This window comes from Acyrthosiphon pisum, unplaced genomic scaffold (assembly GCF_005508785.2).
Source record: "Acyrthosiphon pisum isolate AL4f unplaced genomic scaffold, pea_aphid_22Mar2018_4r6ur Scaffold_21892;HRSCAF=25221, whole genome shotgun sequence".
Lineage (NCBI taxonomy): Eukaryota > Metazoa > Arthropoda > Insecta > Hemiptera > Aphididae > Acyrthosiphon > Acyrthosiphon pisum.
The window spans coordinates 43,388-52,862 of NW_021771406.1; the positions used below are offsets into that span (position 1 = coordinate 43,388).

At 36.8% G+C, this 9,475-nt stretch overlaps 1 long non-coding RNA gene across 1 annotated transcript; it reads right to left on the reverse strand.

The window, feature by feature from the left end:
- Window positions 1-1,947: 1,947 nt before the first annotated feature.
- Window positions 1,948-8,966, reverse strand: LOC115034984. Its single transcript, XR_003840156.1, has 2 exons — window positions 8,735-8,966; window positions 1,948-7,181 (listed from the first exon to the last, which is right to left on the reverse strand). It is a non-coding gene; the product is annotated as an uncharacterized LOC115034984 (long non-coding RNA).
- Window positions 8,967-9,475: the final 509 nt, after the last annotated feature.

Here is a 9,475-nt window from a genome sequence, read left to right on the forward strand (position 1 = left end):
ATATTTTCCATTGGCTTGTATATTTTAATAACAACAATACCCACAATATATACAACACAAGCATTTCAAGAAGAAAACACAGAGAAATTCAATAGCTATCATATCGAAGAGGAAGTGAAAATGGTACCTGACGTAGGGCCAATGATTTCCATCGTTTGCAAAGTTGATTTACCAACCATATGGTTGAAAAACAATCAAGGAAAACTATGTACAAAGTAAAATGGAGTAATATCCGAGAACCATACTCATAGAAGCGAGCGTAATGTGGGCATATAAGCCAAGGCTCTTCATGGACTATTGGGGGGCTTATATATGAAATAGTTCATAAGGAGTGGGATCAATTTCAACGGGTTCAACCGTCATCTAGAACCCGAATGCTGTATTCATCATTTGGTCGTAGGTTATCCACAGGAAATTTTGTACCGAGTGAAATGGAGGAGTATGCAGGAATCTAGACTAATCGGGGCAAGTGTCCTTCGTGCTTAGAATATTGGAATGGTTGTTGACTACATTGAGTCGAACGTCAAAAGGAACTCTTAACTACGCTAATATTTTCCATTGGTTTGTATATTTTAATAACAACAATACTCACAATGTATTCAACACAAGCATTTCAAGAACAAAACACAGAGAAATGCAGTAGCTAAATTATCGAAGAGGAAGTGACAGTGGTACCTGACGTAGGGCCAATGATTTTTCTTGTTCCCTGAGTTTATTTTTCAGTACTTCGACTCATAGTACTCGCAGCTTTAGAAACTCTGTGGTACTGGGACATACTAAGTGAGGAAGCCTACGAAGAAACCTCCGAAAGTACGAATTTTGAATAAAAAAATATAAATATAATTCTCAACACAAGCATTTCAAGAACAAACACAGAGAAATGCAATAGCTATCATATCAAAGAGGAAGTGACAGTGGTACCTGACGTAGGGCCAATGATTTCCATCATTTGCACAGTTGATTTACCAACCATATGGTTGAAAAACAATCAAGGAAAACTATGTACAAAGTAAAATGGAGTAATATCCGAGAACCCATACTCATAGAAGCGAGCGTAATGTGGGCATATAAGCCAAGGCTCTTCATGGACCATTGGGGGGCGTATATATGAAAGAGTTCATAAGGAGTGGGATCAATTTCAACGGGTTCACCCGGCATCTAGAGCCCGAATGCTGTATTCATCATTTGGTCGTAGGTTATCCACAGGAAATTTTGTACCGAGTGAAATGGAGGAGTATGCAGGAATCTAGACTAATCGAGCCAAGTGTCCTGCGTGCTTACAAGATCGAAATGATTGTTGATTCATTTGAATCAAACGTTTGTATATTTTAAGAATAACAATATTCACAATATATACAACACAAGCATTTCAAGAACAAAACTTAGAGAAATGCAGTAGCTAAAATATTGAAAAGGAAGTGACAGTTGTACCTGACGTAGGTCCAATTATTTGTCTTGTTTCCTGAGTTGATTTTTCAGTACATGGACTCATAGTACTCGCAGCTTTATAAACTATGTGGTACTGGGACCTACTAAGTGACGACGAATACGAAGAAACCTTCAAAAGTACGAATTTTGAATAAAAAAATATAAATATAATTTTCAACACAGGAATTTAAGAACAAAACACAGAGAAATGCAATAGCTATCATATCGAAGAGGAAGTGACAGTGGTACCTGACGTAGGGCCAATGATTTACATCGTTTGCACAGTTGATTTACCAACCATATGGTTGAAAAACAATCAAGGAAAATTATGTACAAAGTAAAATGGAGTAATAATCGAGAACGCATGCTCATAGAAGCGAGCGTAATCTGGGCATATAGGCCAAGGCTCATAATGGACTATTGGGTGGCGTGAATAAGTAGTATATTATTAGGAGTGGGATCAATTTTAACGGATTCATCCGGCATCTAATGCCCGAAAGCTGTATTGATCATTTGGGCGTAGGTTATCCACAGGAAATTTTGTACCGAGTGAAATGGAGGAATATTCAGGAATCTAGAGTAATCGAGGCAAGTATCCTGCGTGCTTACAATATCGAAATGGTTGTTGACTACTTTGAGTCGAACGTCAAAAGGAACTCTTAACTACGCTAATATTTTCCATTGGTTTGTATATTTTAATAACAACAATACTCACAATGTAATCAACACAAGCATTTCAAGAACAAAACACAGAGAAATGCAGTAGCTAAATTATCGAAGAGGAAGTGACAGTGGTACCTGACGTAGGGCCAATGATTTTTCTTGTTCCCTGAGTTTATTTTTCAGTACTTCGACTCATAGTACTCGCAGCTTTAGAAACTCTGTGGTACTGGGACATACTAAGTGAGGAAGCCTACGAAGAAACCTCCGAAAGTACGAATTTTGAATAAAAAAATATAAATATAATTCTCAACACAAGCATTTCAAGAAAAAACACAGAGAAATGCAATAGCTACCATATCGAAGAGGAAGTGACAGTGGTACCTGACGTAAGGCCAATGATTTCCATCGTTTGCACAGTTGATTTACCAACCATATGGTTGAAAAACAATCAAGGAAAACTATGTACAAAGTAAAATGGAGTAATATCCGAGAACCCATACTCATAGAAGCGAGCGTAATGTGGGCATATAAGCCAAGGCTCTTCATGGACTATTGGGGGGCTTATATATTAAAGAATTCATTAGGAGTGGGATAAATTTCAACGGGTTCACCCGGCATCTAGAGCCCGAATGCTGTATTCATCATTTGGTCGTAGGTTATCCACAGGAAATTTTGTACAGAGAGAAATGGAGGAGTATGCAGGAATCTAGACTAATCGAGCCAAGTGTCCTGCGTGCTTACAAGATCGAAATGATTGTTGTTTAATTTGAATCAAACGTTTGTATATTTTAAGAATAACAATATTCACAATATATACAACACAAGCATTTTAAGAACAAAGCACAGAGAAATGCAGTAGCTAAATTATCGAAGAGGAAGTGACAGTGGTACCTGACGTAGGGCCAATGATTTCCATCGTTTGCACAGTTGATTTACCAACCATATGGTTGAAAAACAATCAAGGAAAACTATGTACAAAGTAAAATGGAGTAATATCCGAGAACCCATACTCATAGAAGCGAGCGTAATGTGGGCATATAAGCCAAGGCTCTTCATGGACTATCGGAGGGCGTATATATGAAAGAGTTCATAAGGAGTGGGATCAATTTCAACGGGTTCACCTGGCATCTAGAGCCCGAATGCTGTATTCATCATTTGGTCGTAGGTTATCCACAGGAAATTTTGTACCGAGTGAAATGGAGGAATATTCAGGAATCTAGAGTAATCGAGGCAAGTATCCTGCGTGCTTACAATATCGAAATTGTTGTTGACTACTTTGAGTCGAACGTCAAAAGGAACTCTTAACTACGCTAATATTTTCCATTGGTTTGTATATTTTAATAACAACAATACTCACAATGTAATCAACACAAGCATTTCAAGAACAAACACAGAGAAATGCAATAGCTATCATATCGAAGAGGAAGTGACAGTGGTACCTGACGTAGGGCCAATGATTTCCATCGTTTGCACAGTTGATTTACCAACCATATGGTTGAAAAACAATCAAGGAAAACTATGTACAAAGTAAAATGGAGTCATATCCGAGAACCCATACTCATAGAAGTGAGCGTAATGTGGGCATATAAGCCAAGGCTCTTCATGGACTATTGGGGGGCTTATATATGAAAGAGTTCATTAGGAGTGGGATCAATTTCAACGGGTTCACCCGGCATCTAGAGCCCGAATGCTGTATTCATCATTTGGTCGTAGGTTATCCACAGGAAATTTTGTACAGAGAGAAATGGAGGAGTATGCAGGAATCTAGACTAATCGAGCCAAGTGTCCTGCGTGCTTCCAAGATCGAAATGATTGTTGATTAATTTGAATCAAACGTTTGTATATTTTAAGAATAACAATATTCACAATATATACAACACAAGCATTTCAAGAACAAAACTTAGAGAAATGCAGTAGCTAAAATATTGAAAAGGAAGTGACAGTTGTACCTGACGTAGGTCCAATTAATTGTCTTGTTTCCTGAGTTGATTTTTCAGTACATAGTCTCATAGTACTCGCAGCTTTATAAACTATGTGGTACTGGGACCTACTAATTGAGGACGACTACGAAGAAACCTTCAAAAGTACGAATTTTGAATAAAAAAATATAAATATAATTTTCAACACAAGCATTTTAAGAACAAAACACAGAGTAATGCAGTAGCTAAATTATCGAAGAGGAAGTGACAGTGGTACCTGACGTAGGGCCAATGATTTCCATCGTTTGCACAGTTGATTTACCAACCATATGATTGAAAAACAATCAAGGAAAATTATGTACAAAGTAAAATGGAGTAATAATCGAGAACGAATGCTCATAGAAGCGAGCGTAATCTGGGCATATAGGCCAAGGCTCATAATGGACTATTGGGTGGCGTATATAAGTAGTATATTATTAGGAGTGGGATCAATTTCAACGGATTCATCCGGCATCTAATGCCCGAAAGCTGTATTGATCATTTAGGCGTAGGTTATCCACAGGAAATTTTGTACCGAGTGAAATGGAGGAGTATGCAGGAATCTAGACTAATCGGGGCAAGTGTCCTGCGTGCTTAGAATATAGGAATGGTTGTTGACTACATTGAGTCGAACGTCAAAAGGAACTCTTAACTAAGCTAATATTTTCCATTGGCCTGTATATTTTAATAACAACAATACTCACAATATATACAACACAAGCCTTTCAAGAACAAAACTTAGAGAAATGCAGTAGCTAAAATATTGAAAAGGAAGTGACAGTTGTACCTGACGTAGGTCCAATTATTTGTCTTGTTTCCTGAGTTGATTTTTCAGTACATAGACTCATAGTACTCGCAGCTTTAGAAACTATGTGGTACTGGGACCTACTAAGTGAGGAGGACTACGAAGAAACCTTCAAAAGTACGAATTTTGAATAAAAAAATATAAATATAATTTTCAACACAAGCATTTTAAGAACAAAACACAGAGAAATGCAATAGCTATAATATTGAAGAGGAAGTGACAGTGGTACCTGACGTAGGGCCAATGATTTCGATCGTTTGCACAGTTGATTTACCAACCATATGGTTGAAAAACAATCAAGGAAAACTATGTACAAAGTAAAATGGAGTTATATCCGAGAACCCATATTCATAGAAGCGAGCGTAATGTGGGCATATAAGCCAAGGCTCTTCATGGACTATTGTGGGGCGTATATATGAAAGAGTTCATAAGGAGTGGGATCAATTTCAACGGGTTCACACGGCATCTAGAGCCCGAATGCTGTATTCATCATTTGGTCGTAGGTTATCCACAGGAAATTTTGTACCGAGTGAAATGAAGGAGTATGCAGGAATCTAGACTAATCGGGGCAAGTGTCCTTCGTGCTTAGAATATTGGAATGCTTGTTGACTACATTGAGTCGAACGTCAAAAGGAACTCTTGGCTTGTATATTTTAATAACAACAATACTCACAATATATACAACACATGACAGTTGTACCTGACGTAGGGCCAATGATTTCGATCGTTTGCACAGTTGATTTACCAACCATATGGTTGAAAAAGAATCAAGGAAAACTATGTACAAAGTAAAATGGAGTAATATCCGAGAACCCATATTCATAGAAGCGAGCGTAATGTGGGCATATAAGCCAAGGCTCTTCATGGACTATTGTGGGGCGTATATATGAAAGAGTTCATAAGGAGTGGGATCAATTTCAACGGGTTCACACGGCATCTAGAGCCCGAATGCTGTATTCATCATTTGGTCGTAGGTTATCCACAGGAAATTTTGTACCGAGTGAAATGAAGGAGTATGCAGGAATCTAGACTAATCGGGGCAAGTGTCCTTCGTGCTTAGAATATTGGAATGCTTGTTGACTACATTGAGTCGAACGTCAAAAGGAACTCTTGGCTTGTATATTTTAATAACAACAATACTCACAATATATACAACACATGACAGTTGTACCTGACGTAGGGCCAATGATTTCGATCGTTTGCACAGTTGATTTACCAACCATATGGTTGAAAAACAATCAAGGAAAACTATGTACAAAGTAAAATGGAGTAATATCCTAGAACCCATACTCATAGAAGCGAGCGTAATGTGGGCATATAAGCCAAGGCTCATCATGGACTATCGGGGGGCTTATATATGAAAGAGTTCATAAGGAGTGGGATCAATTTCAACGGGTTCACCCGGCATCTAGAGCCCGAATGCTGTATTCATCATTTGGTCGTAGGTTATCCACAGGAAATTTTATACCGAGTGAAATGGAGGAGTATGCAGGAATCTAGACTAATCGGGGCAAGTGTCCTGCGTGCTTAGAATATTGGAATGGTTGTTGACTACATTGAGTCGAACGTCAAAAGGAACTCTTAACTAAGCTAATATTTTCCATTGGCTTGTATATTTTAATAACAACAATACTCACAATATATACAACACAAGCATTTCAAGAAGAAAACACAGAGAAATGCAATAGCTACCATATCGAAGAGGAAGTGACAGTGGTACCTGACGTAGGGCCAATGATTTCCATCGTTTGCAAAGTTGATTTACCAACCATATGGTTGAAAAACAATCAAGGAAAACTATGTACAAAGTAAAATGGAGTAATATCCGAGAATCCATACTCATAGAAGCGAGCGTAATGTGGGCATATAAGCCAAGGCTCTTCATGGACTATTGGGGGCTTATATATGAAAGAATTCATTAGGAGTTGGATCAATTTCAACGGGTTCACCCGGCATCTAGAGCCCGAATGCTGTATTCATCATTTGGTCGTAGGTTATCCTCAGGAAATTTTGTACAGAGAGAAATGGAGGAGTATGCAGGAATCTAGACTAATCGAGCCAAGTGTCCTGCGTGCTTCCAAGATCGAAATGATTGTTGATTAATTTGAATCAAACGTTTGTATATTTTAAGAATAACAATATTCACAATATATACAACACAAGCATTTCAAGAACAAAACTTAGAGAAATGCAGTAGCTAAAATATTGAAAAGGAAGTGACAGTTGTACCTGACGTAGGTCCAATTAATTGTCTTGTTTCCTGAGTTGATTTTTCAGTACATGGACTCATAGTACTCGCAGCTTTAGAAACTATGTGGTACTGGGACCTACTAAATTGAGGACGACTACGAAGAAACCTTCAAAAGTACGAATTTTGAATAAAAAAATATAAATATAATTTTCAACACAAGCATTTTAAGAACAAAACACAGAGTAATGCAGTAGCTAAATTATCGAAGAGGAAGTGACAGTGGTACCTGACGTAGGGCCAATGATTTCCATCGTTTGCACAGTTGATTTACCAACCATATGATTGAAAAACAATCAAGGAAAATTATGTACAAAGTAAAATGGAGTAATAATCGAGAACGAATGCTCATAGAAGCGAGCGTAATCTGGGCATATAGGCCAAGGCTCATAATGGACTATTGGGTGGCGTATATAAGTAGTATATTATTAGGAGTGGGATCAATTTCAACGGATTCACCCGGCATCTAGAGCCCGAAAGCTGTATTCATCATTTGGTCGTAGGTTATCCACAGGAAATTTTGTACCGAGTGAAATGGAGGAGTATGCAGGAATCTAGACTAATCGGGGCAAGTGTCCTTCGTGCTTAGAATATTGGAATGGTTGTTGACTACATTGAGTCGAACGTCAAAAGGAACTCTTAACTACGCTAATATTTTCCATTGGTTTGTATATTTTAATAACAACAATACTCACAATGTATTCAACACAAGCATTTCAAAAACAAAGCACAGAGAAATGCAGTAGCTAAATTATCGAAGAGGAAGTGACAGTGGTACCTGACGTAGGGCCAATGATTTTTCTTGTTCCCTGAGTTTATTTTTCAGTACTTCGACTCATAGTACTTGCAGCTTTAGAAACTCTGTGGTACTGGGACATACTAAGTGAGGAAGCTTACGAAGAAACCTCCGAAAGTACGAATTTTGAATAAAAAAATATAAATATAATTCTCAACACAAGCATTTCAAGAACAAACACAGAGAAATGCAATAGCTATAATATTGAAGAGGAAGTGACAGTGGTACCTGACGTAGGGCCAATGATTTCCATCGTTTGCACAGTTGATTTACCAACCATATGGTTGAAAAACAATCGAGGAAAACTATGTACAAAGTAAAATGGAGTAATATCCGAGAACCCATATTCATAGAAGCGAGCGTAATGTGGGCATATAAGCCAAGGCTCTTCATGGACTATTGTGGGGCGTATATTTGAAAGAGTTCATAAGGAGTGGGATCAATTTCAACGGGTTCACCCGGCATCTAGAGCCCGAATGCTCTATTCATCATTTGGTCGTAGGTTATCCACAGGAAATTTTGTACAGAGAGAAATGGAGGAGTATGCAGGAATCTAGACTAATCGTGCCAAGTGTCCTGCGTGCTTACAAGATCGAAATGATTGTTGTTTAATTTGAATCAAACGTTTGTATATTTTAAGGATAACAATATTCACAATATATACAACACAAGCATTTCAAGAACAAAACTTAGAGAAATGCAGTAGCTAAAATATTGAAAAGGAAGTGACAGTTGTACCTGACGTAGGTCCAATTATTTGTCTTTTTTCCTGAGTTGATTTTTCAGTACATGGACTCATAGTACTCGCAGCTTTAGAAACTATGTGGTACTGGGACCTACTAAGTAGTGATGGGAACTATCGAATAGTCACTATCGAACTATTCGATAGTAGTTCACTATTCGAACTATTCGATAGTAATTCCATAATTATCGAACATTCGAATAGTCACCATGTATTCGATAGCTTTAAAACTATTCGAATAGTTTATCGAATAGTTTTATCGAATAGTTTTCATTCGAATAGTTAATCAAATAGTTTTATCGAATAGTTGTCATTCCAATAGTGTATCGAATAGTTTTCATTCGAATAGCTTATCGAATAGTTTTCATTCGAATAGTTTTCATTCGAATAGTTTTCATTCGAATAGTTTTTATTCAAATAGTCTATCGAATAGTTTTATCGAATAGTTTTATCGAATGTTTATTTATTTCGAAAGTTTATAATATATTAGTTTATCGAATAGTTTTCAATGTTTTCAATTTTTCATTCAATAGTTTAGTTAATCGAATAATTATTATTTTTTATTCATTCGAATTTCGAATTTTGATTGGTTGTAACTTTTAGCTTGTAACTTGTTAGTTTTTTATCTTATATATTTGATACATAAAAATAATAATGTATTTTTATCCATAGAAGAAATTACATCAGATTTGAATTTTAGAGTTCTTCAAATATCTCTATGAACAACAAGTTTATTTACTTTCTAAATTTTAATGTATAATTATTAATTACTAATTTGTAAAAATAATTTTCTACAGCTTATATTTGAAAATTGGAATACGTGTTTATGTGGGGA